Here is a 25,376-nt window from a genome sequence, read left to right on the forward strand (position 1 = left end):
GAAAAGACACGCTATTTCGAAATTTTCGGTTCAAAGCATTGCATTGGCCCATTTAAAATTGTGCTGCCCCCTGTGAGAATCGAACTCACGACCCCTGGTTTACAAGACCAGTGCTCTGCCCCTGAGCTAAGGAGGCTGTTACAGCTTACACCTCTTTGCGATCGCCACAGCCCTCGACAAAAATACATTTCAGAGTCCAGAAAATGCGTACAAAGATTTACTCTGCCACAACAATTCGCTACCATTGAGGTCCACAGCGATGACTGACGGGTGCTGCCGTCTTTCGTCTATCGTCATCTGTGATCTTGGCTCAGGCCCGAAAAGACACGCTATTTCGAAATTTTCGGTTCAAAGCATTGCATTGGCCCATTTAAAATTGTGCTGCCCCCTGTGAGAATCGAACTCACGACCCCTGGTTTACAAGACCAGTGCTCTGCCCCTGAGCTAAGGAGGCTGTTACAGCTTACACCTCTTTGCGATCGCCACAGCCCTCGACAAAAATACATTTCAGAGTCCAGAAAATGCGTACAAAGATTTACTCTGCCACAACAATTCGCTACCATTGAGGTCCACAGCGATGACTGACGGGTGCTGCCGTCTTTCGTCTATCGTCATCTGTGATCTTGGCTCAGGCCCGAAAAGACACGCTATTTCGAAATTTTCGGTTCAAAGCATTGCATTGGCCCATTTAAAATTGTGCTGCCCCCTGTGAGAATCGAACTCACGACCCCTGGTTTACAAGACCAGTGCTCTGCCCCTGAGCTAAGGAGGCTGTTACAGCTTACACCTCTTTGCGATCGCCACAGCCCTCGACAAAAATACATTTCAGAGTCCAGAAAATGCGTACAAAGATTTACTCTGCCACAACAATTCGCTACCATTGAGGTCCACAGCGATGACTGACGGGTGCTGCCGTCTTTCGTCTATCGTCATCTGTGATCTTGGCTCAGGCCCGAAAAGACACGCTATTTCGAAATTTTCGGTTCAAAGCATTGCATTGGCCCATTTAAAATTGTGCTGCCCCCTGTGAGAATCGAACTCACGACCCCTGGTTTACAAGACCAGTGCTCTGCCCCTGAGCTAAGGAGGCTGTTACAGCTTACACCTCTTTGCGATCGCCACAGCCCTCGACAAAAATACATTTCAGAGTCCAGAAAATGCGTACAAAGATTTACTCTGCCACAACAATTCGCTACCATTGAGGTCCACAGCGATGACTGACGGGTGCTGCCGTCTTTCGTCTATCGTCATCTGTGATCTTGGCTCAGGCCCGAAAAGACACGCTATTTCGAAATTTTCGGTTCAAAGCATTGCATTGGCCCATTTAAAATTGTGCTGCCCCCTGTGAGAATCGAACTCACGACCCCTGGTTTACAAGACCAGTGCTCTGCCCCTGAGCTAAGGAGGCTGTTACAGCTTACACCTCTTTGCGATCGCCACAGCCCTCGACAAAAATACATTTCAGAGTCCAGAAAATGCGTACAAAGATTTACTCTGCCACAACAATTCGCTACCATTGAGGTCCACAGCGATGACTGACGGGTGCTGCCGTCTTTCGTCTATCGTCATCTGTGATCTTGGCTCAGGCCCGAAAAGACACGCTATTTCGAAATTTTCGGTTCAAAGCATTGCATTGGCCCATTTAAAATTGTGCTGCCCCCTGTGAGAATCGAACTCACGACCCCTGGTTTACAAGACCAGTGCTCTGCCCCTGAGCTAAGGAGGCTGTTACAGCTTACACCTCTTTGCGATCGCCACAGCCCTCGACAAAAATACATTTCAGAGTCCAGAAAATGCGTACAAAGATTTACTCTGCCACAACAATTCGCTACCATTGAGGTCCACAGCGATGACTGACGGGTGCTGCCGTCTTTCGTCTATCGTCATCTGTGATCTTGGCTCAGGCCCGAAAAGACACGCTATTTCGAAATTTTCGGTTCAAAGCATTGCATTGGCCCATTTAAAATTGTGCTGCCCCCTGTGAGAATCGAACTCACGACCCCTGGTTTACAAGACCAGTGCTCTGCCCCTGAGCTAAGGAGGCTGTTACAGCTTACACCTCTTTGCGATCGCCACAGCCCTCGACAAAAATACATTTCAGAGTCCAGAAAATGCGTACAAAGATTTACTCTGCCACAACAATTCGCTACCATTGAGGTCCACAGCGATGACTGACGGGTGCTGCCGTCTTTCGTCTATCGTCATCTGTGATCTTGGCTCAGGCCCGAAAAGACACGCTATTTCGAAATTTTCGGTTCAAAGCATTGCATTGGCCCATTTAAAATTGTGCTGCCCCCTGTGAGAATCGAACTCACGACCCCTGGTTTACAAGACCAGTGCTCTGCCCCTGAGCTAAGGAGGCTGTTACAGCTTACACCTCTTTGCGATCGCCACAGCCCTCGACAAAAATACATTTCAGAGTCCAGAAAATGCGTACAAAGATTTACTCTGCCACAACAATTCGCTACCATTGAGGTCCACAGCGATGACTGACGGGTGCTGCCGTCTTTCGTCTATCGTCATCTGTGATCTTGGCTCAGGCCCGAAAAGACACGCTATTTCGAAATTTTCGGTTCAAAGCATTGCATTGGCCCATTTAAAATTGTGCTGCCCCCTGTGAGAATCGAACTCACGACCCCTGGTTTACAAGACCAGTGCTCTGCCCCTGAGCTAAGGAGGCTGTTACAGCTTACACCTCTTTGCGATCGCCACAGCCCTCGACAAAAATACATTTCAGAGTCCAGAAAATGCGTACAAAGATTTACTCTGCCACAACAATTCGCTACCATTGAGGTCCACAGCGATGACTGACGGGTGCTGCCGTCTTTCGTCTATCGTCATCTGTGATCTTGGCTCAGGCCCGAAAAGACACGCTATTTCGAAATTTTCGGTTCAAAGCATTGCATTGGCCCATTTAAAATTGTGCTGCCCCCTGTGAGAATCGAACTCACGACCCCTGGTTTACAAGACCAGTGCTCTGCCCCTGAGCTAAGGAGGCTGTTACAGCTTACACCTCTTTGCGATCGCCACAGCCCTCGAGAAAAATACATTTCAGAGTCCAGAAAATGCGTACAAAGATTTACTCTGCCACAACAATTCGCTACCATTGAGGTCCACAGCGATGACTGACGGGTGCTGCCGTCTTTCGTCTATCGTCATCTGTGATCTTGGCTCAGGCCCGAAAAGACACGCTATTTCGAAATTTTCGGTTCAAAGCATTGCATTGGCCCATTTAAAATTGTGCTGCCCCCTGTGAGAATCGAACTCACGACCCCTGGTTTACAAGACCAGTGCTCTGCCCCTGAGCTAAGGAGGCTGTTACAGCTTACACCTCTTTGCGATCGCCACAGCCCTCGACAAAAATACATTTCAGAGTCCAGAAAATGCGTACAAAGATTTACTCTGCCACAACAATTCGCTACCATTGAGGTCCACAGCGATGACTGACGGGTGCTGCCGTCTTTCGTCTATCGTCATCTGTGATCTTGGCTCAGGCCCGAAAAGACACGCTATTTCGAAATTTTCGGTTCAAAGCATTGCATTGGCCCATTTAAAATTGTGCTGCCCCCTGTGAGAATCGAACTCACGACCCCTGGTTTACAAGACCAGTGCTCTGCCCCTGAGCTAAGGAGGCTGTTACAGCTTACACCTCTTTGCGATCGCCACAGCCCTCGACAAAAATACATTTCAGAGTCCAGAAAATGCGTACAAAGATTTACTCTGCCACAACAATTCGCTACCATTGAGGTCCACAGCGATGACTGACGGGTGCTGCCGTCTTTCGTCTATCGTCATCTGTGATCTTGGCTCAGGCCCGAAAAGACACGCTATTTCGAAATTTTCGGTTCAAAGCATTGCATTGGCCCATTTAAAATTGTGCTGCCCCCTGTGAGAATCGAACTCACGACCCCTGGTTTACAAGACCAGTGCTCTGCCCCTGAGCTAAGGAGGCTGTTACAGCTTACACCTCTTTGCGATCGCCACAGCCCTCGACAAAAATACATTTCAGAGTCCAGAAAATGCGTACAAAGATTTACTCTGCCACAACAATTCGCTACCATTGAGGTCCACAGCGATGACTGACGGGTGCTGCCGTCTTTCGTCTATCGTCATCTGTGATCTTGGCTCAGGCCCGAAAAGACACGCTATTTCGAAATTTTCGGTTCAAAGCATTGCATTGGCCCATTTAAAATTGTGCTGCCCCCTGTGAGAATCGAACTCACGACCCCTGGTTTACAAGACCAGTGCTCTGCCCCTGAGCTAAGGAGGCTGTTACAGCTTACACCTCTTTGCGATCGCCACAGCCCTCGACAAAAATACATTTCAGAGTCCAGAAAATGCGTACAAAGATTTACTCTGCCACAACAATTCGCTACCATTGAGGTCCACAGCGATGACTGACGGGTGCTGCCGTCTTTCGTCTATCGTCATCTGTGATCTTGGCTCAGGCCCGAAAAGACACGCTATTTCGAAATTTTCGGTTCAAAGCATTGCATTGGCCCATTTAAAATTGTGCTGCCCCCTGTGAGAATCGAACTCACGACCCCTGGTTTACAAGACCAGTGCTCTGCCCCTGAGCTAAGGAGGCTGTTACAGCTTACACCTCTTTGCGATCGCCACAGCCCTCGACAAAAATACATTTCAGAGTCCAGAAAATGCGTACAAAGATTTACTCTGCCACAACAATTCGCTACCATTGAGGTCCACAGCGATGACTGACGGGTGCTGCCGTCTTTCGTCTATCGTCATCTGTGATCTTGGCTCAGGCCCGAAAAGACACGCTATTTCGAAATTTTCGGTTCAAAGCATTGCATTGGCCCATTTAAAATTGTGCTGCCCCCTGTGAGAATCGAACTCACGACCCCTGGTTTACAAGACCAGTGCTCTGCCCCTGAGCTAAGGAGGCTGTTACAGCTTACACCTCTTTGCGATCGCCACAGCCCTCGACAAAAATACATTTCAGAGTCCAGAAAATGCGTACAAAGATTTACTCTGCCACAACAATTCGCTACCATTGAGGTCCACAGCGATGACTGACGGGTGCTGCCGTCTTTCGTCTATCGTCATCTGTGATCTTGGCTCAGGCCCGAAAAGACACGCTATTTCGAAATTTTCGGTTCAAAGCATTGCATTGGCCCATTTAAAATTGTGCTGCCCCCTGTGAGAATCGAACTCACGACCCCTGGTTTACAAGACCAGTGCTCTGCCCCTGAGCTAAGGAGGCTGTTACAGCTTACACCTCTTTGCGATCGCCACAGCCCTCGACAAAAATACATTTCAGAGTCCAGAAAATGCGTACAAAGATTTACTCTGCCACAACAATTCGCTACCATTGAGGTCCACAGCGATGACTGACGGGTGCTGCCGTCTTTCGTCTATCGTCATCTGTGATCTTGGCTCAGGCCCGAAAAGACACGCTATTTCGAAATTTTCGGTTCAAAGCATTGCATTGGCCCATTTAAAATTGTGCTGCCCCCTGTGAGAATCGAACTCACGACCCCTGGTTTACAAGACCAGTGCTCTGCCCCTGAGCTAAGGAGGCTGTTACAGCTTACACCTCTTTGCGATCGCCACAGCCCTCGACAAAAATACATTTCAGAGTCCAGAAAATGCGTACAAAGATTTACTCTGCCACAACAATTCGCTACCATTGAGGTCCACAGCGATGACTGACGGGTGCTGCCGTCTTTCGTCTATCGTCATCTGTGATCTTGGCTCAGGCCCGAAAAGACACGCTATTTCGAAATTTTCGGTTCAAAGCATTGCATTGGCCCATTTAAAATTGTGCTGCCCCCTGTGAGAATCGAACTCACGACCCCTGGTTTACAAGACCAGTGCTCTGCCCCTGAGCTAAGGAGGCTGTTACAGCTTACACCTCTTTGCGATCGCCACAGCCCTCGACAAAAATACATTTCAGAGTCCAGAAAATGCGTACAAAGATTTACTCTGCCACAACAATTCGCTACCATTGAGGTCCACAGCGATGACTGACGGGTGCTGCCGTCTTTCGTCTATCGTCATCTGTGATCTTGGCTCAGGCCCGAAAAGACACGCTATTTCGAAATTTTCGGTTCAAAGCATTGCATTGGCCCATTTAAAATTGTGCTGCCCCCTGTGAGAATCGAACTCACGACCCCTGGTTTACAAGACCAGTGCTCTGCCCCTGAGCTAAGGAGGCTGTTACAGCTTACACCTCTTTGCGATCGCCACAGCCCTCGACAAAAATACATTTCAGAGTCCAGAAAATGCGTACAAAGATTTACTCTGCCACAACAATTCGCTACCATTGAGGTCCACAGCGATGACTGACGGGTGCTGCCGTCTTTCGTCTATCGTCATCTGTGATCTTGGCTCAGGCCCGAAAAGACACGCTATTTCGAAATTTTCGGTTCAAAGCATTGCATTGGCCCATTTAAAATTGTGCTGCCCCCTGTGAGAATCGAACTCACGACCCCTGGTTTACAAGACCAGTGCTCTGCCCCTGAGCTAAGGAGGCTGTTACAGCTTACACCTCTTTGCGATCGCCACAGCCCTCGACAAAAATACATTTCAGAGTCCAGAAAATGCGTACAAAGATTTACTCTGCCACAACAATTCGCTACCATTGAGGTCCACAGCGATGACTGACGGGTGCTGCCGTCTTTCGTCTATCGTCATCTGTGATCTTGGCTCAGGCCCGAAAAGACACGCTATTTCGAAATTTTCGGTTCAAAGCATTGCATTGGCCCATTTAAAATTGTGCTGCCCCCTGTGAGAATCGAACTCACGACCCCTGGTTTACAAGACCAGTGCTCTGCCCCTGAGCTAAGGAGGCTGTTACAGCTTACACCTCTTTGCGATCGCCACAGCCCTCGACAAAAATACATTTCAGAGTCCAGAAAATGCGTACAAAGATTTACTCTGCCACAACAATTCGCTACCATTGAGGTCCACAGCGATGACTGACGGGTGCTGCCGTCTTTCGTCTATCGTCATCTGTGATCTTGGCTCAGGCCCGAAAAGACACGCTATTTCGAAATTTTCGGTTCAAAGCATTGCATTGGCCCATTTAAAATTGTGCTGCCCCCTGTGAGAATCGAACTCACGACCCCTGGTTTACAAGACCAGTGCTCTGCCCCTGAGCTAAGGAGGCTGTTACAGCTTACACCTCTTTGCGATCGCCACAGCCCTCGACAAAAATACATTTCAGAGTCCAGAAAATGCGTACAAAGATTTACTCTGCCACAACAATTCGCTACCATTGAGGTCCACAGCGATGACTGACGGGTGCTGCCGTCTTTCGTCTATCGTCATCTGTGATCTTGGCTCAGGCCCGAAAAGACACGCTATTTCGAAATTTTCGGTTCAAAGCATTGCATTGGCCCATTTAAAATTGTGCTGCCCCCTGTGAGAATCGAACTCACGACCCCTGGTTTACAAGACCAGTGCTCTGCCCCTGAGCTAAGGAGGCTGTTACAGCTTACACCTCTTTGCGATCGCCACAGCCCTCGACAAAAATACATTTCAGAGTCCAGAAAATGCGTACAAAGATTTACTCTGCCACAACAATTCGCTACCATTGAGGTCCACAGCGATGACTGACGGGTGCTGCCGTCTTTCGTCTATCGTCATCTGTGATCTTGGCTCAGGCCCGAAAAGACACGCTATTTCGAAATTTTCGGTTCAAAGCATTGCATTGGCCCATTTAAAATTGTGCTGCCCCCTGTGAGAATCGAACTCACGACCCCTGGTTTACAAGACCAGTGCTCTGCCCCTGAGCTAAGGAGGCTGTTACAGCTTACACCTCTTTGCGATCGCCACAGCCCTCGACAAAAATACATTTCAGAGTCCAGAAAATGCGTACAAAGATTTACTCTGCCACAACAATTCGCTACCATTGAGGTCCACAGCGATGACTGACGGGTGCTGCCGTCTTTCGTCTATCGTCATCTGTGATCTTGGCTCAGGCCCGAAAAGACACGCTATTTCGAAATTTTCGGTTCAAAGCATTGCATTGGCCCATTTAAAATTGTGCTGCCCCCTGTGAGAATCGAACTCACGACCCCTGGTTTACAAGACCAGTGCTCTGCCCCTGAGCTAAGGAGGCTGTTACAGCTTACACCTCTTTGCGATCGCCACAGCCCTCGACAAAAATACATTTCAGAGTCCAGAAAATGCGTACAAAGATTTACTCTGCCACAACAATTCGCTACCATTGAGGTCCACAGCGATGACTGACGGGTGCTGCCGTCTTTCGTCTATCGTCATCTGTGATCTTGGCTCAGGCCCGAAAAGACACGCTATTTCGAAATTTTCGGTTCAAAGCATTGCATTGGCCCATTTAAAATTGTGCTGCCCCCTGTGAGAATCGAACTCACGACCCCTGGTTTACAAGACCAGTGCTCTGCCCCTGAGCTAAGGAGGCTGTTACAGCTTACACCTCTTTGCGATCGCCACAGCCCTCGACAAAAATACATTTCAGAGTCCAGAAAATGCGTACAAAGATTTACTCTGCCACAACAATTCGCTACCATTGAGGTCCACAGCGATGACTGACGGGTGCTGCCGTCTTTCGTCTATCGTCGTCTGTGATCTTGGCTCAGGCCCGAAAAGACACGCTATTTCGAAATTTTCGGTTCAAAGCATTGCATTGGCCCATTTAAAATTGTGCTGCCCCCTGTGAGAATCGAACTCACGACCCCTGGTTTACAAGACCAGTGCTCTGCCCCTGAGCTAAGGAGGCTGTTACAGCTTACACCTCTTTGCGATCGCCACAGCCCTCGACAAAAATACATTTCAGAGTCCAGAAAATGCGTACAAAGATTTACTCTGCCACAACAATTCGCTACCATTGAGGTCCACAGCGATGACTGACGGGTGCTGCCGTCTTTCGTCTATCGTCATCTGTGATCTTGGCTCAGGCCCGAAAAGACACGCTATTTCGAAATTTTCGGTTCAAAGCATTGCATTGGCCCATTTAAAATTGTGCTGCCCCCTGTGAGAATCGAACTCACGACCCCTGGTTTACAAGACCAGTGCTCTGCCCCTGAGCTAAGGAGGCTGTTACAGCTTACACCTCTTTGCGATCGCCACAGCCCTCGACAAAAATACATTTCAGAGTCCAGAAAATGCGTACAAAGATTTACTCTGCCACAACAATTCGCTACCATTGAGGTCCACAGCGATGACTGACGGGTGCTGCCGTCTTTCGTCTATCGTCATCTGTGATCTTGGCTCAGGCCCGAAAAGACACGCTATTTCGAAATTTTCGGTTCAAAGCATTGCATTGGCCCATTTAAAATTGTGCTGCCCCCTGTGAGAATCGAACTCACGACCCCTGGTTTACAAGACCAGTGCTCTGCCCCTGAGCTAAGGAGGCTGTTACAGCTTACACCTCTTTGCGATCGCCACAGCCCTCGACAAAAATACATTTCAGAGTCCAGAAAATGCGTACAAAGATTTACTCTGCCACAACAATTCGCTACCATTGAGGTCCACAGCGATGACTGACGGGTGCTGCCGTCTTTCGTCTATCGTCATCTGTGATCTTGGCTCAGGCCCGAAAAGACACGCTATTTCGAAATTTTCGGTTCAAAGCATTGCATTGGCCCATTTAAAATTGTGCTGCCCCCTGTGAGAATCGAACTCACGACCCCTGGTTTACAAGACCAGTGCTCTGCCCCTGAGCTAAGGAGGCTGTTACAGCTTACACCTCTTTGCGATCGCCACAGCCCTCGACAAAAATACATTTCAGAGTCCAGAAAATGCGTACAAAGATTTACTCTGCCACAACAATTCGCTACCATTGAGGTCCACAGCGATGACTGACGGGTGCTGCCGTCTTTCGTCTATCGTCATCTGTGATCTTGGCTCAGGCCCGAAAAGACACGCTATTTCGAAATTTTCGGTTCAAAGCATTGCATTGGCCCATTTAAAATTGTGCTGCCCCCTGTGAGAATCGAACTCACGACCCCTGGTTTACAAGACCAGTGCTCTGCCCCTGAGCTAAGGAGGCTGTTACAGCTTACACCTCTTTGCGATCGCCACAGCCCTCGACAAAAATACATTTCAGAGTCCAGAAAATGCGTACAAAGATTTACTCTGCCACAACAATTCGCTACCATTGAGGTCCACAGCGATGACTGACGGGTGCTGCCGTCTTTCGTCTATCGTCATCTGTGATCTTGGCTCAGGCCCGAAAAGACACGCTATTTCGAAATTTTCGGTTCAAAGCATTGCATTGGCCCATTTAAAATTGTGCTGCCCCCTGTGAGAATCGAACTCACGACCCCTGGTTTACAAGACCAGTGCTCTGCCCCTGAGCTAAGGAGGCTGTTACAGCTTACACCTCTTTGCGATCGCCACAGCCCTCGACAAAAATACATTTCAGAGTCCAGAAAATGCGTACAAAGATTTACTCTGCCACAACAATTCGCTACCATTGAGGTCCACAGCGATGACTGACGGGTGCTGCCGTCTTTCGTCTATCGTCATCTGTGATCTTGGCTCAGGCCCGAAAAGACACGCTATTTCGAAATTTTCGGTTCAAAGCATTGCATTGGCCCATTTAAAATTGTGCTGCCCCCTGTGAGAATCGAACTCACGACCCCTGGTTTACAAGACCAGTGCTCTGCCCCTGAGCTAAGGAGGCTGTTACAGCTTACACCTCTTTGCGATCGCCACAGCCCTCGACAAAAATACATTTCAGAGTCCAGAAAATGCGTACAAAGATTTACTCTGCCACAACAATTCGCTACCATTGAGGTCCACAGCGATGACTGACGGGTGCTGCCGTCTTTCGTCTATCGTCGTCTGTGATCTTGGCTCAGGCCCGAAAAGACACGCTATTTCGAAATTTTCGGTTCAAAGCATTGCATTGGCCCATTTAAAATTGTGCTGCCCCCTGTGAGAATCGAACTCACGACCCCTGGTTTACAAGACCAGTGCTCTGCCCCTGAGCTAAGGAGGCTGTTACAGCTTACACCTCTTTGCGATCGCCACAGCCCTCGACAAAAATACATTTCAGAGTCCAGAAAATGCGTACAAAGATTTACTCTGCCACAACAATTCGCTACCATTGAGGTCCACAGCGATGACTGACGGGTGCTGCCGTCTTTCGTCTATCGTCATCTGTGATCTTGGCTCAGGCCCGAAAAGACACGCTATTTCGAAATTTTCGGTTCAAAGCATTGCATTGGCCCATTTAAAATTGTGCTGCCCCCTGTGAGAATCGAACTCACGACCCCTGGTTTACAAGACCAGTGCTCTGCCCCTGAGCTAAGGAGGCTGTTACAGCTTACACCTCTTTGCGATCGCCACAGCCCTCGACAAAAATACATTTCAGAGTCCAGAAAATGCGTACAAAGATTTACTCTGCCACAACAATTCGCTACCATTGAGGTCCACAGCGATGACTGACGGGTGCTGCCGTCTTTCGTCTATCGTCATCTGTGATCTTGGCTCAGGCCCGAAAAGACACGCTATTTCGAAATTTTCGGTTCAAAGCATTGCATTGGCCCATTTAAAATTGTGCTGCCCCCTGTGAGAATCGAACTCACGACCCCTGGTTTACAAGACCAGTGCTCTGCCCCTGAGCTAAGGAGGCTGTTACAGCTTACACCTCTTTGCGATCGCCACAGCCCTCGACAAAAATACATTTCAGAGTCCAGAAAATGCGTACAAAGATTTACTCTGCCACAACAATTCGCTACCATTGAGGTCCACAGCGATGACTGACGGGTGCTGCCGTCTTTCGTCTATCGTCATCTGTGATCTTGGCTCAGGCCCGAAAAGACACGCTATTTCGAAATTTTCGGTTCAAAGCATTGCATTGGCCCATTTAAAATTGTGCTGCCCCCTGTGAGAATCGAACTCACGACCCCTGGTTTACAAGACCAGTGCTCTGCCCCTGAGCTAAGGAGGCTGTTACAGCTTACACCTCTTTGCGATCGCCACAGCCCTCGACAAAAATACATTTCAGAGTCCAGAAAATGCGTACAAAGATTTACTCTGCCACAACAATTCGCTACCATTGAGGTCCACAGCGATGACTGACGGGTGCTGCCGTCTTTCGTCTATCGTCATCTGTGATCTTGGCTCAGGCCCGAAAAGACACGCTATTTCGAAATTTTCGGTTCAAAGCATTGCATTGGCCCATTTAAAATTGTGCTGCCCCCTGTGAGAATCGAACTCACGACCCCTGGTTTACAAGACCAGTGCTCTGCCCCTGAGCTAAGGAGGCTGTTACAGCTTACACCTCTTTGCGATCGCCACAGCCCTCGACAAAAATACATTTCAGAGTCCAGAAAATGCGTACAAAGATTTACTCTGCCACAACAATTCGCTACCATTGAGGTCCACAGCGATGACTGACGGGTGCTGCCGTCTTTCGTCTATCGTCATCTGTGATCTTGGCTCAGGCCCGAAAAGACACGCTATTTCGAAATTTTCGGTTCAAAGCATTGCATTGGCCCATTTAAAATTGTGCTGCCCCCTGTGAGAATCGAACTCACGACCCCTGGTTTACAAGACCAGTGCTCTGCCCCTGAGCTAAGGAGGCTGTTACAGCTTACACCTCTTTGCGATCGCCACAGCCCTCGACAAAAATACATTTCAGAGTCCAGAAAATGCGTACAAAGATTTACTCTGCCACAACAATTCGCTACCATTGAGGTCCACAGCGATGACTGACGGGTGCTGCCGTCTTTCGTCTATCGTCATCTGTGATCTTGGCTCAGGCCCGAAAAGACACGCTATTTCGAAATTTTCGGTTCAAAGCATTGCATTGGCCCATTTAAAATTGTGCTGCCCCCTGTGAGAATCGAACTCACGACCCCTGGTTTACAAGACCAGTGCTCTGCCCCTGAGCTAAGGAGGCTGTTACAGCTTACACCTCTTTGCGATCGCCACAGCCCTCGACAAAAATACATTTCAGAGTCCAGAAAATGCGTACAAAGATTTACTCTGCCACAACAATTCGCTACCATTGAGGTCCACAGCGATGACTGACGGGTGCTGCCGTCTTTCGTCTATCGTCGTCTGTGATCTTGGCTCAGGCCCGAAAAGACACGCTATTTCGAAATTTTCGGTTCAAAGCATTGCATTGGCCCATTTAAAATTGTGCTGCCCCCTGTGAGAATCGAACTCACGACCCCTGGTTTACAAGACCAGTGCTCTGCCCCTGAGCTAAGGAGGCTGTTACAGCTTACACCTCTTTGCGATCGCCACAGCCCTCGACAAAAATACATTTCAGAGTCCAGAAAATGCGTACAAAGATTTACTCTGCCACAACAATTCGCTACCATTGAGGTCCACAGCGATGACTGACGGGTGCTGCCGTCTTTCGTCTATCGTCATCTGTGATCTTGGCTCAGGCCCGAAAAGACACGCTATTTCGAAATTTTCGGTTCAAAGCATTGCATTGGCCCATTTAAAATTGTGCTGCCCCCTGTGAGAATCGAACTCACGACCCCTGGTTTACAAGACCAGTGCTCTGCCCCTGAGCTAAGGAGGCTGTTACAGCTTACACCTCTTTGCGATCGCCACAGCCCTCGACAAAAATACATTTCAGAGTCCAGAAAATGCGTACAAAGATTTACTCTGCCACAACAATTCGCTACCATTGAGGTCCACAGCGATGACTGACGGGTGCTGCCGTCTTTCGTCTATCGTCATCTGTGATCTTGGCTCAGGCCCGAAAAGACACGCTATTTCGAAATTTTCGGTTCAAAGCATTGCATTGGCCCATTTAAAATTGTGCTGCCCCCTGTGAGAATCGAACTCACGACCCCTGGTTTACAAGACCAGTGCTCTGCCCCTGAGCTAAGGAGGCTGTTACAGCTTACACCTCTTTGCGATCGCCACAGCCCTCGACAAAAATACATTTCAGAGTCCAGAAAATGCGTACAAAGATTTACTCTGCCACAACAATTCGCTACCATTGAGGTCCACAGCGATGACTGACGGGTGCTGCCGTCTTTCGTCTATCGTCATCTGTGATCTTGGCTCAGGCCCGAAAAGACACGCTATTTCGAAATTTTCGGTTCAAAGCATTGCATTGGCCCATTTAAAATTGTGCTGCCCCCTGTGAGAATCGAACTCACGACCCCTGGTTTACAAGACCAGTGCTCTGCCCCTGAGCTAAGGAGGCTGTTACAGCTTACACCTCTTTGCGATCGCCACAGCCCTCGACAAAAATACATTTCAGAGTCCAGAAAATGCGTACAAAGATTTACTCTGCCACAACAATTCGCTACCATTGAGGTCCACAGCGATGACTGACGGGTGCTGCCGTCTTTCGTCTATCGTCATCTGTGATCTTGGCTCAGGCCCGAAAAGACACGCTATTTCGAAATTTTCGGTTCAAAGCATTGCATTGGCCCATTTAAAATTGTGCTGCCCCCTGTGAGAATCGAACTCACGACCCCTGGTTTACAAGACCAGTGCTCTGCCCCTGAGCTAAGGAGGCTGTTACAGCTTACACCTCTTTGCGATCGCCACAGCCCTCGACAAAAATACATTTCAGAGTCCAGAAAATGCGTACAAAGATTTACTCTGCCACAACAATTCGCTACCATTGAGGTCCACAGCGATGACTGACGGGTGCTGCCGTCTTTCGTCTATCGTCATCTGTGATCTTGGCTCAGGCCCGAAAAGACACGCTATTTCGAAATTTTCGGTTCAAAGCATTGCATTGGCCCATTTAAAATTGTGCTGCCCCCTGTGAGAATCGAACTCACGACCCCTGGTTTACAAGACCAGTGCTCTGCCCCTGAGCTAAGGAGGCTGTTACAGCTTACACCTCTTTGCGATCGCCACAGCCCTCGACAAAAATACATTTCAGAGTCCAGAAAATGCGTACAAAGATTTACTCTGCCACAACAATTCGCTACCATTGAGGTCCACAGCGATGACTGACGGGTGCTGCCGTCTTTCGTCTATCGTCGTCTGTGATCTTGGCTCAGGCCCGAAAAGACACGCTATTTCGAAATTTTCGGTTCAAAGCATTGCATTGGCCCATTTAAAATTGTGCTGCCCCCTGTGAGAATCGAACTCACGACCCCTGGTTTACAAGACCAGTGCTCTGCCCCTGAGCTAAGGAGGCTGTTACAGCTTACACCTCTTTGCGATCGCCACAGCCCTCGACAAAAATACATTTCAGAGTCCAGAAAATGCGTACAAAGATTTACTCTGCCACAACAATTCGCTACCATTGAGGTCCACAGCGATGACTGACGGGTGCTGCCGTCTTTCGTCTATCGTCATCTGTGATCTTGGCTCAGGCCCGAAAAGACACGCTATTTCGAAATTTTCGGTTCAAAGCATTGCATTGGCCCATTTAAAATTGTGCTGCCCCCTGTGAGAATCGAACTCACGACCCCTGGTTTACAAGACCAGTGCTCTGCCCCTGAGCTAAGGAGGCTGTTACAGCTTACACCTCTTTGCGATCGCCACAGCCCTCGACAAAAATACATTTCAGAGTCCAGAAAATGCGTACAAAGATTTACTCTGCCACAACAATTCGCTACCATTGAGGTCCACAGCGATGACTGACGGGTGCTGCCGTCTTTCGTCTATCGTCATCTGTGATCTTGGCTCAGGCCCGAAAAGACACGCTATTTCGAAATTTTCGGTTCAAAGCATTGCATTGGCCCATTTAAAATTGTGCTGCCCCCTGTGAGAATCGAACTCACGACCCCTGGTTTACAAGACCAGTGCTCTGCCCCTGAGCTAAGGAGGCTGTTACAGCTTACACCTCTTTGCGATCGCCACAGCCCTCGACAAAAATACATTTCAGAGTCCAGAAAATGCGTACAAAGATTTACTCTGCCACAACAATTCGCTACCATTGAGGTCCACAGCGATGACTGACGGGTGCTGCCGTCTTTCGTCTATCGTCATCTGTGATCTTGGCTCAGGCCCGAAAAGACACGCTATTTCGAAATTTTCGGTTCAAAGCATTGCATTGGCCCATTTAAAATTGTGCTGCCCCCTGTGAGAATCGAACTCACGACCCCTGGTTTACAAGACCAGTGCTCTGCCCCTGAGCTAAGGAGGCTGTTACAGCTTACACCTCTTTGCGATCGCCACAGCCCTCGACAAAAATACATTTCAGAGTCCAGAAAATGCGTACAAAGATTTACTCTGCCACAACAATTCGCTACCATTGAGGTCCACAGCGATGACTGACGGGTGCTGCCGTCTTTCGTCTATCGTCATCTGTGATCTTGGCTCAGGCCCGAAAAGACACGCTATTTCGAAATTTTCGGTTCAAAGCATTGCATTGGCCCATTTAAAATTGTGCTGCCCCCTGTGAGAATCGAACTCACGACCCCTGGTTTACAAGACCAGTGCTCTGCCCCTGAGCTAAGGAGGCTGTTACAGCTTACACCTCTTTGCGATCGCCACAGCCCTCGACAAAAATACATTTCAGAGTCCAGAAAATGCGTACAAAGATTTACTCTGCCACAACAATTCGCTACCATTGAGGTCCACAGCGATGACTGACGGGTGCTGCCGTCTTTCGTCTATCGTCATCTGTGATCTTGGCTCAGGCCCGAAAAGACACGCTATTTCGAAATTTTCGGTTCAAAGCATTGCATTGGCCCATTTAAAATTGTGCTGCCCCCTGTGAGAATCGAACTCACGACCCCTGGTTTACAAGACCAGTGCTCTGCCCCTGAGCTAAGGAGGCTGTTACAGCTTACACCTCTTTGCGATCGCCACAGCCCTCGACAAAAATACATTTCAGAGTCCAGAAAATGCGTACAAAGATTTACTCTGCCACAACAATTCGCTACCATTGAGGTCCACAGCGATGACTGACGGGTGCTGCCGTCTTTCGTCTATCGTCGTCTGTGATCTTGGCTCAGGCCCGAAAAGACACGCTATTTCGAAATTTTCGGTTCAAAGCATTGCATTGGCCCATTTAAAATTGTGCTGCCCCCTGTGAGAATCGAACTCACGACCCCTGGTTTACAAGACCAGTGCTCTGCCCCTGAGCTAAGGAGGCTGTTACAGCTTACACCTCTTTGCGATCGCCACAGCCCTCGACAAAAATACATTTCAGAGTCCAGAAAATGCGTACAAAGATTTACTCTGCCACAACAATTCGCTACCATTGAGGTCCACAGCGATGACTGACGGGTGCTGCCGTCTTTCGTCTATCGTCATCTGTGATCTTGGCTCAGGCCCGAAAAGACACGCTATTTCGAAATTTTCGGTTCAAAGCATTGCATTGGCCCATTTAAAATTGTGCTGCCCCCTGTGAGAATCGAACTCACGACCCCTGGTTTACAAGACCAGTGCTCTGCCCCTGAGCTAAGGAGGCTGTTACAGCTTACACCTCTTTGCGATCGCCACAGCCCTCGACAAAAATACATTTCAGAGTCCAGAAAATGCGTACAAAGATTTACTCTGCCACAACAATTCGCTACCATTGAGGTCCACAGCGATGACTGACGGGTGCTGCCGTCTTTCGTCTATCGTCATCTGTGATCTTGGCTCAGGCCCGAAAAGACACGCTATTTCGAAATTTTCGGTTCAAAGCATTGCATTGGCCCATTTAAAATTGTGCTGCCCCCTGTGAGAATCGAACTCACGACCCCTGGTTTACAAGACCAGTGCTCTGCCCCTGAGCTAAGGAGGCTGTTACAGCTTACACCTCTTTGCGATCGCCACAGCCCTCGACAAAAATACATTTCAGAGTCCAGAAAATGCGTACAAAGATTTACTCTGCCACAACAATTCGCTACCATTGAGGTCCACAGCGATGACTGACGGGTGCTGCCGTCTTTCGTCTATCGTCATCTGTGATCTTGGCTCAGGCCCGAAAAGACACGCTATTTCGAAATTTTCGGTTCAAAGCATTGCATTGGCCCATTTAAAATTGTGCTGCCCCCTGTGAGAATCGAACTCACGACCCCTGGTTTACAAGACCAGTGCTCTGCCCCTGAGCTAAGGAGGCTGTTACAGCTTACACCTCTTTGCGATCGCCACAGCCCTCGACAAAAATACATTTCAGAGTCCAGAAAATGCGTACAAAGATTTACTCTGCCACAACAATTCGCTACCATTGAGGTCCACAGCGATGACTGACGGGTGCTGCCGTCTTTCGTCTATCGTCATCTGTGATCTTGGCTCAGGCCCGAAAAGACACGCTATTTCGAAATTTTCGGTTCAAAGCATTGCATTGGCCCATTTAAAATTGTGCTGCCCCCTGTGAGAATCGAACTCACGACCCCTGGTTTACAAGACCAGTGCTCTGCCCCTGAGCTAAGGAGGCTGTTACAGCTTACACCTCTTTGCGATCGCCACAGCCCTCGACAAAAATACATTTCAGAGTCCAGAAAATGCGTACAAAGATTTACTCTGCCACAACAATTCGCTACCATTGAGGTCCACAGCGATGACTGACGGGTGCTGCCGTCTTTCGTCTATCGTCATCTGTGATCTTGGCTCAGGCCCGAAAAGACACGCTATTTCGAAATTTTCGGTTCAAAGCATTGCATTGGCCCATTTAAAATTGTGCTGCCCCCTGTGAGAATCGAACTCACGACCCCTGGTTTACAAGACCAGTGCTCTGCCCCTGAGCTAAGGAGGCTGTTACAGCTTACACCTCTTTGCGATCGCCACAGCCCTCGACAAAAATACATTTCAGAGTCCAGAAAATGCGTACAAAGATTTACTCTGCCACAACAATTCGCTACCATTGAGGTCCACAGCGATGACTGACGGGTGCTGCCGTCTTTCGTCTATCGTCATCTGTGATCTTGGCTCAGGCCCGAAAAGACACGCTATTTCGAAATTTTCGGTTCAAAGCATTGCATTGGCCCATTTAAAATTGTGCTGCCCCCTGTGAGAATCGAACTCACGACCCCTGGTTTACAAGACCAGTGCTCTGCCCCTGAGCTAAGGAGGCTGTTACAGCTTACACCTCTTTGCGATCGCCACAGCCCTCGACAAAAATACATTTCAGAGTCCAGAAAATGCGTACAAAGATTTACTCTGCCACAACAATTCGCTACCATTGAGGTCCACAGCGATGACTGACGGGTGCTGCCGTCTTTCGTCTATCGTCATCTGTGATCTTGGCTCAGGCCCGAAAAGACACGCTATTTCGAAATTTTCGGTTCAAAGCATTGCATTGGCCCATTTAAAATTGTGCTGCCCCCTGTGAGAATCGAACTCACGACCCCTGGTTTACAAGACCAGTGCTCTGCCCCTGAGCTAAGGAGGCTGTTACAGCTTACACCTCTTTGCGATCGCCACAGCCCTCGACAAAAATACATTTCAGAGTCCAGAAAATGCGTACAAAGATTTACTCTGCCACAACAATTCGCTACCATTGAGGTCCACAGCGATGACTGACGGGTGCTGCCGTCTTTCGTCTATCGTCATCTGTGATCTTGGCTCAGGCCCGAAAAGACACGCTATTTCGAAATTTTCGGTTCAAAGCATTGCATTGGCCCATTTAAAATTGTGCTGCCCCCTGTGAGAATCGAACTCACGACCCCTGGTTTACAAGACCAGTGCTCTGCCCCTGAGCTAAGGAGGCTGTTACAGCTTACACCTCTTTGCGATCGCCACAGCCCTCGACAAAAATACATTTCAGAGTCCAGAAAATGCGTACAAAGATTTACTCTGCCACAACAATTCGCTACCATTGAGGTCCACAGCGATGACTGACGGGTGCTGCCGTCTTTCGTCTATCGTCATCTGTGATCTTGGCTCAGGCCCGAAAAGACACGCTATTTCGAAATTTTCGGTTCAAAGCATTGCATTGGCCCATTTAAAATTGTGCTGCCCCCTGTGAGAATCGAACTCACGACCCCTGGTTTACAAGACCAGTGCTCTGCCCCTGAGCTAAGGAGGCTGTTACAGCTTACACCTCTTTGCGATCGCCACAGCCCTCGACAAAAATACATTTCAGAGTCCAGAAAATGCGTACAAAGATTTACTCTGCCACAACAATTCGCTACCATTGAGGTCCACAGCGATGACTGACGGGTGCTGCCGTCTTTCGTCTATCGTCATCTGTGATCTTGGCTCAGGCCCGAAAAGACACGCTATTTCGAAATTTTCGGTTCAAAGCATTGCATTGGCCCATTTAAAATTGTGCTGCCCCCTGTGAGAATCGAACTCACGACCCCTGGTTTACAAGACCAGTGCTCTGCCGCTGAAGTATGGCGGTTTTTGTTGATGCATTTATCCTTCGGGAATTTTTTGCGCCCACCCCCACCCGTTGCTGGAATTTAATTTCCTTGTTTTATTGTATATACACGTGCAGTACTTGTAACGTCCTGCGAGAGATTCTTATATGATCTTTGGAACGTTTTTTTTATATAGTAGGCTATGGTTGGAATGAGGACAATCCTTGTAGTCCAAGATTTTTTCTTTTTCTTTCTTGGGTCGTTGTTATAGATTACTAGTGACGCAACCACCAATTGGTTTGTATTTGTGCACCATTTTCGATGTGTTTGGACGATACGTATTTTGTTTCTCTCAATTCCGTTGGTTTATTAAAGTCATTGAATACTTTTCATACTGTTTTACCGTAAAATTATCTTTGACACCCAGTAATTTGTATACTTATTCTCAGTGGTTTTGTGCCTGTTTCCATATCTATACTGGTTCCCTCTGTCTCCTGGAACTGGAAGTTATGTGGAAGCGCTCATGTTCTGTAATGGATGGCGATTTCAGCTGTCTTTAATAAGATTTTTGTATGTGTTATCGTTATTAGAAGGATTCGGTCTCATATGGTGACTGCCAGTGCCGAAACTCTTCACCTACTTAAATAAGTATTTTACTTCAGTGCCATTTGTAACGTCCGTAACTAACTGTATTATAATGTGTGTGGTATATTGTCGCAAACCTCGACAGGTACTAAGCACATTGTATAACAGCAAAATTTCTTCTCGGGATCTTCGTCCGATGATTGTTGAATGACTTTCCTGGCGTTGTTTCGAATTGAAGGCATTTTAAAGACTCGCCCTCCATCGCTATCTGAAGGTAAATATTTTAAAATTACTCCCATCCTCCTGGCGTAGCGCAAGAAGAATCACTTGACAAACGTCGGCCGAAGATACGAGGAAGGAATGCCTAAAAGCCAGTGCCTCAAGAGGTGGCGACGAATCTCACAATAGTTTTGTAAGTGTATTATGTGACAGCGCATGCCATGAGTACAATGCATAAAATTATACGTTTCCGAGGGTGCAAATCTATACCCGTACGCAGGATAACGTTTACTTTAAATCTCAACTATTATTTTCAGAGGCAAATGCTACAGAGGTAACGCTTCTGATTACATGAGTTCCACAACTTTTCTACGAACGTCCCGATAAACTGATGGGATGATCCGTGAATGTTCACTATCCGTTTTGTCTCCTGCAACAAATATGACACTGCGTAGATAGCCCATCAGCCGCGGCTACTGGCGCTAGTGTGTTACACTTGCATCACTGATATCGAAGTTCGGCTGTCCTGCTATCTTTGACTGCTCCCCCGGCGGTTTTCCGGGCGAACGTGTGACGAGTGAGTCTCCGGTCGGCGTTCAAAGAGCCAACTTGTGTTGAAAACAAGCCCGCGTACCTAACCGTGGTGCACGGGCCTCGCCGTGCTCGCCGCCCTTGTCTGTTGGCGCGCGCCCGATGTACGGTTCCGGTCACTGGGCGCCTTGTGCAGAATTGCGGTGGGTTCGTCGTCTCACCCTGAACAGCTCCCCAGTGCGTAATTTGCAAGACCCATGTTACGTATGACTTTATTCTGTGTTTAACTAAGAAGATTGTTCAAACGTATTGTGGGTGGGTAGCTGCCGGAGATGGGTTCTGAACTTGGTTCCACAGTGGCTATCTTAAGGAGGCTCATGGTCCTCATTCCGTTTCTGATCATCCGTGGAGGGTGTGTTTTCAGTGGTTTTCACGCAAATTTTATCTTGTCTTGGGACATATTGTCCGCTTTGGGACTGGCTGCGGTTGTGTACGTGCCCGTCAGCCGTTGAGTAAATGGTTTAATCATTTAGTATGTTTATTTAATGTTGAAAGTGATCTCTAAGTTTCCTGCTAATTTACTGGGGGATGGGTAATGTTAAAGTATTACTCCACAATAATTGGGGCGTGCTTATTACATATTCCAGCGTGGTTGTGATTTGATCTTGTCTTTATTGCACTCTATTTGTGCTCTAGGCCATTTGTTAAGACTGCTCGTTCCCTGGCGTCGGCACGGTTATGGAATGTTGTCAGGACCGCTCATTGTGGGGCCGGTCGGATTATGTATAAATATATACCACCTGCTATGTGACCCTGTGCACAAGCTGTTAAGAGTGAACGCTCGTATTGCCTGCCGACCATAACGTTATTGCTTCCAGACTCTGCTGTGGCCTTGACGCTGTCAACGTTAAGTGCAATTTGGGAATCATTCTGAGTCATAATGTCCGTTAGTTAAGTGAGGCCACTTGGTTAATATTAACGTTTCTGTAACTCATTTTACTGGTTGAGTTATTACTAGCTATTCTTATTTAACACTTATGATAATCATTTGTGTATCTTTAATGAACGTGCAGTTTGTTCTTATTCTGTGTGCAAGTTTTGCGACCTTGCTTGGCCCACTTTGTATTTTTAGTAAAATAATGTTTCACTGTGGACCTTTATGTGGGCAGTTCAATTTTATTAAGCTTTAAGATCTCTTTGTTCTTTATGAAGTTGTGCTATTATGTGGCTGTGTAACTTCGGTTGGAAGAGTAAATTGTTATTAGTGTCTTGAGATATGGTTAAACAAGGATGATTGTTTATGATTGATTATTCACCGTGCCTACTATCAATGATTTTGGTTGCGGACGCAAAATAATATGATTCTTATTCGTGTTTATGTAATTCAATCAAAGTGAAGATTTGTACATTGCATCAGTAAGAGGGCAAATATCCGAATTGAAGTTTATAATAAAGTCTGTTTTGCGTCAAATTAAAATTGTAAAGCAATCACAGGCTTGTCCATCACAAGTGATTCCGGGCTTCCTATTTCCTATGTGGTAAGATTGTAATTTTGATTTTCTAATTCACTGAGTAGTACCACAGTTTACCCAAGTGTATAGTCAGCATAATCCTCAGCATCACACAGCACACTGGACAGTTAATCAAACATCATGTAAGCCCAGCTGCTGAACATTTATGAAGCAGAGGTGACCTGCGCCTTCGCCCGATTATATTATGTTCTTGACTTTTGTGTAATCTGTTCCAGGTCTTCTTTATGATAACTCTAACTTTAAGCCTCGTAGGTCTATTTTAGTAGATTATAGAATTACAGCACGACACGTAGTTTACTCAGAGGTACTGTAAGAACGGGATGGAACCCACAGAGAGACACTCCGTACTCGAGTTTACTTGCAGGTGGGACTGAAAGAAACCAGTCAGTTCGTAGAATGGTTGTCCAAGGACTATCATTTGGATGCATGAGAACGGGAAGGAGAATACCACAATTGTAAAAACGAAAAGAGCTCAAATTTCAGTCGATAACTCCAACGTGGTGTCAACCAAATACTTACATATTGTAGGAAAATAAATACACGGATGGAAAAAATCGAAGTACGAAAACATATTTAACAGCATTTTTCCGTAAAACATTTATCTAAGTAACACATTTAAATGTTTAGCCTTGTAACCGCGAGATACGCCACTGCAGATGCGAAAATCTGGTACATTACTGACGGGTGTAACCGCCAAAATGTTGATGCAAGTATGCAAACCCGCAAGCACTGTGCTGTACTGCTGCCGGGTGTCAGTTTGTGGGAAGGTGCTCCACGCGTGTTGCAGTCGATCGGCTTAAACGAGGACGGTTACGGCGTGTTGTGGATGACACTGGAACTGTCGTCCGATGAAAATGAAAATGCCGTGTGCTTAGGGCCTCCCGTTGGGTAGACCGTTCACCTGGTACAAGTCTTTCGAGTTGACGCCACTTTGGCGATTTGCGTGTCGATGGAGATGAAATGACGATGATAAGGACAACACAACACGCAGTCCCTGAGCGGAGAATATCTCCGACGCAGTCGGGAATCGAAACCGGGCCGTTAAGTATGACATTCCGTCGCGCTGACCACTCAGCTACCAGGAGCGGACTGTAATTCGATAATATCTCATATGATCAAGTGATTGAGCGCACGAAAGCAACATGCTGACATACAGTTGGGCGGATGGGATAACCACGAGAGTGCCACAACCGTCATAGGAAGTCACAGACTATAATTACAGGCCTAGATGCAGAGTGTGCAGAACGCAGACAGCTTGACTGCAGGTACTCAGCTGGCCTGTATCTGACTACCACACAGCCATCATTGCCACCGTGGCAGTACCATCTTTCATCAGAAAATACAGTAGACCTCCACCTCGCCCTCTGATGAGCTCTCGCTTGACACCACTGAAGACGCAGCCGGCCGGTGTGGCCAAGCGGTTAAAGGCGCTACAGTCTGGAACCGCGTGAGCGCTACGGTCGCAGGTTCGAATCCTGCCTCGGGCATGGATGTGTGTGATGTCCTTAGGTTAGTTAGGTTTTAGTAGTTCTAAGTTCTAGGGGACTGATGACCTTAGAAATTAAGTCCCATAGTGCTCAGAGCCATTTTTGAACTCAAGACGCAAATGGCGGTGGTTTGACGTCAGTGGGATTCACACTACAGGGCGTCTGGCTTGGAGCTGTCCTTGAAGAAACCGATTTCGAACAGTTCGTTGTGTCACTGTGGTGCCAACCGCTACTCATAATGCTACTGCAGATGTAGTACGATGCGCCAGAGCCATACGCAACACAATGGTCTCCCCTATCGGTAGTGCCACGTGGTCGTCCGGTGCCCGATCTTCTTCCGACCATAGATTCTCGTGACCGCCGCTGTCAGCAGTCATGTACAATGGATGTATTCCTGCCAAGTCATTCTACAGTACTGCAGCAGAAACATCTAGTTTCTCATAATCCTATTACACGACCTCGTTCAAGTTCAGCGAGATGTTGATCGGTCTGCAGCTCGTGGTCTTGCGGTAGCGTTCTCGCTTCCCCTGCACGGAGTCCCGGGTTCGACTTCCGGCGGGGTCAGAGATTTTTCCCTGCCTCGAGAAGAATGGCTGTTGTGTCGTCTTTATAATCATCATTCATCCCCATTACTGTCGGAGGACCTTGCCTAGCGGTGCGGTTCTCCTGCATCGTTCCCTGCGTTTCTCGGAGTGTGGGACCTCATCATCTCAGGTGTTGATAATGGTGTCTTTGTGCTTTTAAAGGCATTCTTCACTAACATCAAGTCACTATGTCCAACATCAAAGGTAACAGACGCTCACGACCGTTACAATGCGTACTTAAAGCAAACCTGATTTGCTTCCTTATAGTGTCGCTACTACTGCCAGTCTTACGCGACTGCCGCGAAATTT

At 47.9% G+C, this 25,376-nt stretch overlaps 63 non-coding genes across 63 annotated transcripts; all 63 read right to left on the reverse strand.

The window, feature by feature from the left end:
* Nucleotides 1-64: 64 nt before the first annotated feature.
* Nucleotides 65-136, reverse strand: Trnat-ugu. The gene has a single exon. It is a non-coding gene; the product is annotated as a tRNA-Thr (tRNA).
* A 246-nt stretch (nucleotides 137-382) lies between these two features.
* Trnat-ugu lies at nucleotides 383-454 on the reverse strand. Its single transcript has one exon. It is a non-coding gene; the product is annotated as a tRNA-Thr (tRNA).
* Nucleotides 455-700: 246 nt separating this feature from the next.
* On the reverse strand, nucleotides 701-772 carry Trnat-ugu. Its single transcript has one exon. It is a non-coding gene; the product is annotated as a tRNA-Thr (tRNA).
* Nucleotides 773-1,018: 246 nt separating this feature from the next.
* Trnat-ugu lies at nucleotides 1,019-1,090 on the reverse strand. Its single transcript has one exon. It is a non-coding gene; the product is annotated as a tRNA-Thr (tRNA).
* Nucleotides 1,091-1,336: 246 nt separating this feature from the next.
* On the reverse strand, nucleotides 1,337-1,408 carry Trnat-ugu. Its single transcript has one exon. It is a non-coding gene; the product is annotated as a tRNA-Thr (tRNA).
* Nucleotides 1,409-1,654: 246 nt separating this feature from the next.
* Nucleotides 1,655-1,726, reverse strand: Trnat-ugu. The gene has a single exon. It is a non-coding gene; the product is annotated as a tRNA-Thr (tRNA).
* A 246-nt stretch (nucleotides 1,727-1,972) lies between these two features.
* Nucleotides 1,973-2,044, reverse strand: Trnat-ugu. Its single transcript has one exon. It is a non-coding gene; the product is annotated as a tRNA-Thr (tRNA).
* A 246-nt stretch (nucleotides 2,045-2,290) lies between these two features.
* Trnat-ugu lies at nucleotides 2,291-2,362 on the reverse strand. Its single transcript has one exon. It is a non-coding gene; the product is annotated as a tRNA-Thr (tRNA).
* A 246-nt stretch (nucleotides 2,363-2,608) lies between these two features.
* Nucleotides 2,609-2,680, reverse strand: Trnat-ugu. The gene has a single exon. It is a non-coding gene; the product is annotated as a tRNA-Thr (tRNA).
* Nucleotides 2,681-2,926: 246 nt separating this feature from the next.
* On the reverse strand, nucleotides 2,927-2,998 carry Trnat-ugu. Its single transcript has one exon. It is a non-coding gene; the product is annotated as a tRNA-Thr (tRNA).
* A 246-nt stretch (nucleotides 2,999-3,244) lies between these two features.
* Nucleotides 3,245-3,316, reverse strand: Trnat-ugu. The gene has a single exon. It is a non-coding gene; the product is annotated as a tRNA-Thr (tRNA).
* Nucleotides 3,317-3,562: 246 nt separating this feature from the next.
* Nucleotides 3,563-3,634, reverse strand: Trnat-ugu. The gene has a single exon. It is a non-coding gene; the product is annotated as a tRNA-Thr (tRNA).
* Nucleotides 3,635-3,880: 246 nt separating this feature from the next.
* Trnat-ugu lies at nucleotides 3,881-3,952 on the reverse strand. The gene has a single exon. It is a non-coding gene; the product is annotated as a tRNA-Thr (tRNA).
* A 246-nt stretch (nucleotides 3,953-4,198) lies between these two features.
* Nucleotides 4,199-4,270, reverse strand: Trnat-ugu. The gene has a single exon. It is a non-coding gene; the product is annotated as a tRNA-Thr (tRNA).
* A 246-nt stretch (nucleotides 4,271-4,516) lies between these two features.
* Trnat-ugu lies at nucleotides 4,517-4,588 on the reverse strand. Its single transcript has one exon. It is a non-coding gene; the product is annotated as a tRNA-Thr (tRNA).
* Nucleotides 4,589-4,834: 246 nt separating this feature from the next.
* Trnat-ugu lies at nucleotides 4,835-4,906 on the reverse strand. Its single transcript has one exon. It is a non-coding gene; the product is annotated as a tRNA-Thr (tRNA).
* Nucleotides 4,907-5,152: 246 nt separating this feature from the next.
* Nucleotides 5,153-5,224, reverse strand: Trnat-ugu. Its single transcript has one exon. It is a non-coding gene; the product is annotated as a tRNA-Thr (tRNA).
* Nucleotides 5,225-5,470: 246 nt separating this feature from the next.
* Nucleotides 5,471-5,542, reverse strand: Trnat-ugu. The gene has a single exon. It is a non-coding gene; the product is annotated as a tRNA-Thr (tRNA).
* A 246-nt stretch (nucleotides 5,543-5,788) lies between these two features.
* Nucleotides 5,789-5,860, reverse strand: Trnat-ugu. The gene has a single exon. It is a non-coding gene; the product is annotated as a tRNA-Thr (tRNA).
* A 246-nt stretch (nucleotides 5,861-6,106) lies between these two features.
* Nucleotides 6,107-6,178, reverse strand: Trnat-ugu. Its single transcript has one exon. It is a non-coding gene; the product is annotated as a tRNA-Thr (tRNA).
* A 246-nt stretch (nucleotides 6,179-6,424) lies between these two features.
* Trnat-ugu lies at nucleotides 6,425-6,496 on the reverse strand. Its single transcript has one exon. It is a non-coding gene; the product is annotated as a tRNA-Thr (tRNA).
* Nucleotides 6,497-6,742: 246 nt separating this feature from the next.
* Nucleotides 6,743-6,814, reverse strand: Trnat-ugu. Its single transcript has one exon. It is a non-coding gene; the product is annotated as a tRNA-Thr (tRNA).
* A 246-nt stretch (nucleotides 6,815-7,060) lies between these two features.
* Nucleotides 7,061-7,132, reverse strand: Trnat-ugu. Its single transcript has one exon. It is a non-coding gene; the product is annotated as a tRNA-Thr (tRNA).
* A 246-nt stretch (nucleotides 7,133-7,378) lies between these two features.
* On the reverse strand, nucleotides 7,379-7,450 carry Trnat-ugu. Its single transcript has one exon. It is a non-coding gene; the product is annotated as a tRNA-Thr (tRNA).
* Nucleotides 7,451-7,696: 246 nt separating this feature from the next.
* On the reverse strand, nucleotides 7,697-7,768 carry Trnat-ugu. Its single transcript has one exon. It is a non-coding gene; the product is annotated as a tRNA-Thr (tRNA).
* A 246-nt stretch (nucleotides 7,769-8,014) lies between these two features.
* Nucleotides 8,015-8,086, reverse strand: Trnat-ugu. Its single transcript has one exon. It is a non-coding gene; the product is annotated as a tRNA-Thr (tRNA).
* Nucleotides 8,087-8,332: 246 nt separating this feature from the next.
* Trnat-ugu lies at nucleotides 8,333-8,404 on the reverse strand. Its single transcript has one exon. It is a non-coding gene; the product is annotated as a tRNA-Thr (tRNA).
* Nucleotides 8,405-8,650: 246 nt separating this feature from the next.
* Nucleotides 8,651-8,722, reverse strand: Trnat-ugu. The gene has a single exon. It is a non-coding gene; the product is annotated as a tRNA-Thr (tRNA).
* Nucleotides 8,723-8,968: 246 nt separating this feature from the next.
* Nucleotides 8,969-9,040, reverse strand: Trnat-ugu. The gene has a single exon. It is a non-coding gene; the product is annotated as a tRNA-Thr (tRNA).
* Nucleotides 9,041-9,286: 246 nt separating this feature from the next.
* On the reverse strand, nucleotides 9,287-9,358 carry Trnat-ugu. The gene has a single exon. It is a non-coding gene; the product is annotated as a tRNA-Thr (tRNA).
* Nucleotides 9,359-9,604: 246 nt separating this feature from the next.
* On the reverse strand, nucleotides 9,605-9,676 carry Trnat-ugu. Its single transcript has one exon. It is a non-coding gene; the product is annotated as a tRNA-Thr (tRNA).
* A 246-nt stretch (nucleotides 9,677-9,922) lies between these two features.
* On the reverse strand, nucleotides 9,923-9,994 carry Trnat-ugu. Its single transcript has one exon. It is a non-coding gene; the product is annotated as a tRNA-Thr (tRNA).
* Nucleotides 9,995-10,240: 246 nt separating this feature from the next.
* Nucleotides 10,241-10,312, reverse strand: Trnat-ugu. The gene has a single exon. It is a non-coding gene; the product is annotated as a tRNA-Thr (tRNA).
* Nucleotides 10,313-10,558: 246 nt separating this feature from the next.
* Nucleotides 10,559-10,630, reverse strand: Trnat-ugu. The gene has a single exon. It is a non-coding gene; the product is annotated as a tRNA-Thr (tRNA).
* Nucleotides 10,631-10,876: 246 nt separating this feature from the next.
* Nucleotides 10,877-10,948, reverse strand: Trnat-ugu. Its single transcript has one exon. It is a non-coding gene; the product is annotated as a tRNA-Thr (tRNA).
* Nucleotides 10,949-11,194: 246 nt separating this feature from the next.
* Nucleotides 11,195-11,266, reverse strand: Trnat-ugu. Its single transcript has one exon. It is a non-coding gene; the product is annotated as a tRNA-Thr (tRNA).
* Nucleotides 11,267-11,512: 246 nt separating this feature from the next.
* Nucleotides 11,513-11,584, reverse strand: Trnat-ugu. The gene has a single exon. It is a non-coding gene; the product is annotated as a tRNA-Thr (tRNA).
* A 246-nt stretch (nucleotides 11,585-11,830) lies between these two features.
* On the reverse strand, nucleotides 11,831-11,902 carry Trnat-ugu. Its single transcript has one exon. It is a non-coding gene; the product is annotated as a tRNA-Thr (tRNA).
* A 246-nt stretch (nucleotides 11,903-12,148) lies between these two features.
* On the reverse strand, nucleotides 12,149-12,220 carry Trnat-ugu. The gene has a single exon. It is a non-coding gene; the product is annotated as a tRNA-Thr (tRNA).
* A 246-nt stretch (nucleotides 12,221-12,466) lies between these two features.
* On the reverse strand, nucleotides 12,467-12,538 carry Trnat-ugu. Its single transcript has one exon. It is a non-coding gene; the product is annotated as a tRNA-Thr (tRNA).
* Nucleotides 12,539-12,784: 246 nt separating this feature from the next.
* On the reverse strand, nucleotides 12,785-12,856 carry Trnat-ugu. Its single transcript has one exon. It is a non-coding gene; the product is annotated as a tRNA-Thr (tRNA).
* A 246-nt stretch (nucleotides 12,857-13,102) lies between these two features.
* Trnat-ugu lies at nucleotides 13,103-13,174 on the reverse strand. The gene has a single exon. It is a non-coding gene; the product is annotated as a tRNA-Thr (tRNA).
* Nucleotides 13,175-13,420: 246 nt separating this feature from the next.
* Trnat-ugu lies at nucleotides 13,421-13,492 on the reverse strand. Its single transcript has one exon. It is a non-coding gene; the product is annotated as a tRNA-Thr (tRNA).
* Nucleotides 13,493-13,738: 246 nt separating this feature from the next.
* Nucleotides 13,739-13,810, reverse strand: Trnat-ugu. The gene has a single exon. It is a non-coding gene; the product is annotated as a tRNA-Thr (tRNA).
* A 246-nt stretch (nucleotides 13,811-14,056) lies between these two features.
* Nucleotides 14,057-14,128, reverse strand: Trnat-ugu. The gene has a single exon. It is a non-coding gene; the product is annotated as a tRNA-Thr (tRNA).
* Nucleotides 14,129-14,374: 246 nt separating this feature from the next.
* Nucleotides 14,375-14,446, reverse strand: Trnat-ugu. Its single transcript has one exon. It is a non-coding gene; the product is annotated as a tRNA-Thr (tRNA).
* A 246-nt stretch (nucleotides 14,447-14,692) lies between these two features.
* Nucleotides 14,693-14,764, reverse strand: Trnat-ugu. The gene has a single exon. It is a non-coding gene; the product is annotated as a tRNA-Thr (tRNA).
* Nucleotides 14,765-15,010: 246 nt separating this feature from the next.
* Trnat-ugu lies at nucleotides 15,011-15,082 on the reverse strand. The gene has a single exon. It is a non-coding gene; the product is annotated as a tRNA-Thr (tRNA).
* Nucleotides 15,083-15,328: 246 nt separating this feature from the next.
* On the reverse strand, nucleotides 15,329-15,400 carry Trnat-ugu. Its single transcript has one exon. It is a non-coding gene; the product is annotated as a tRNA-Thr (tRNA).
* A 246-nt stretch (nucleotides 15,401-15,646) lies between these two features.
* On the reverse strand, nucleotides 15,647-15,718 carry Trnat-ugu. Its single transcript has one exon. It is a non-coding gene; the product is annotated as a tRNA-Thr (tRNA).
* A 246-nt stretch (nucleotides 15,719-15,964) lies between these two features.
* Trnat-ugu lies at nucleotides 15,965-16,036 on the reverse strand. The gene has a single exon. It is a non-coding gene; the product is annotated as a tRNA-Thr (tRNA).
* A 246-nt stretch (nucleotides 16,037-16,282) lies between these two features.
* Nucleotides 16,283-16,354, reverse strand: Trnat-ugu. The gene has a single exon. It is a non-coding gene; the product is annotated as a tRNA-Thr (tRNA).
* A 246-nt stretch (nucleotides 16,355-16,600) lies between these two features.
* Nucleotides 16,601-16,672, reverse strand: Trnat-ugu. The gene has a single exon. It is a non-coding gene; the product is annotated as a tRNA-Thr (tRNA).
* A 246-nt stretch (nucleotides 16,673-16,918) lies between these two features.
* On the reverse strand, nucleotides 16,919-16,990 carry Trnat-ugu. The gene has a single exon. It is a non-coding gene; the product is annotated as a tRNA-Thr (tRNA).
* Nucleotides 16,991-17,236: 246 nt separating this feature from the next.
* Nucleotides 17,237-17,308, reverse strand: Trnat-ugu. Its single transcript has one exon. It is a non-coding gene; the product is annotated as a tRNA-Thr (tRNA).
* Nucleotides 17,309-17,554: 246 nt separating this feature from the next.
* Trnat-ugu lies at nucleotides 17,555-17,626 on the reverse strand. Its single transcript has one exon. It is a non-coding gene; the product is annotated as a tRNA-Thr (tRNA).
* A 246-nt stretch (nucleotides 17,627-17,872) lies between these two features.
* On the reverse strand, nucleotides 17,873-17,944 carry Trnat-ugu. Its single transcript has one exon. It is a non-coding gene; the product is annotated as a tRNA-Thr (tRNA).
* Nucleotides 17,945-18,190: 246 nt separating this feature from the next.
* Trnat-ugu lies at nucleotides 18,191-18,262 on the reverse strand. Its single transcript has one exon. It is a non-coding gene; the product is annotated as a tRNA-Thr (tRNA).
* A 246-nt stretch (nucleotides 18,263-18,508) lies between these two features.
* On the reverse strand, nucleotides 18,509-18,580 carry Trnat-ugu. The gene has a single exon. It is a non-coding gene; the product is annotated as a tRNA-Thr (tRNA).
* A 246-nt stretch (nucleotides 18,581-18,826) lies between these two features.
* Nucleotides 18,827-18,898, reverse strand: Trnat-ugu. Its single transcript has one exon. It is a non-coding gene; the product is annotated as a tRNA-Thr (tRNA).
* A 246-nt stretch (nucleotides 18,899-19,144) lies between these two features.
* On the reverse strand, nucleotides 19,145-19,216 carry Trnat-ugu. Its single transcript has one exon. It is a non-coding gene; the product is annotated as a tRNA-Thr (tRNA).
* A 246-nt stretch (nucleotides 19,217-19,462) lies between these two features.
* On the reverse strand, nucleotides 19,463-19,534 carry Trnat-ugu. Its single transcript has one exon. It is a non-coding gene; the product is annotated as a tRNA-Thr (tRNA).
* A 246-nt stretch (nucleotides 19,535-19,780) lies between these two features.
* Nucleotides 19,781-19,852, reverse strand: Trnat-ugu. The gene has a single exon. It is a non-coding gene; the product is annotated as a tRNA-Thr (tRNA).
* Nucleotides 19,853-25,376: the final 5,524 nt, after the last annotated feature.

This window comes from Schistocerca americana, chromosome 1, assembly GCF_021461395.2.
Source record: "Schistocerca americana isolate TAMUIC-IGC-003095 chromosome 1, iqSchAmer2.1, whole genome shotgun sequence".
Taxonomy (NCBI): domain Eukaryota; kingdom Metazoa; phylum Arthropoda; class Insecta; order Orthoptera; family Acrididae; genus Schistocerca; species Schistocerca americana.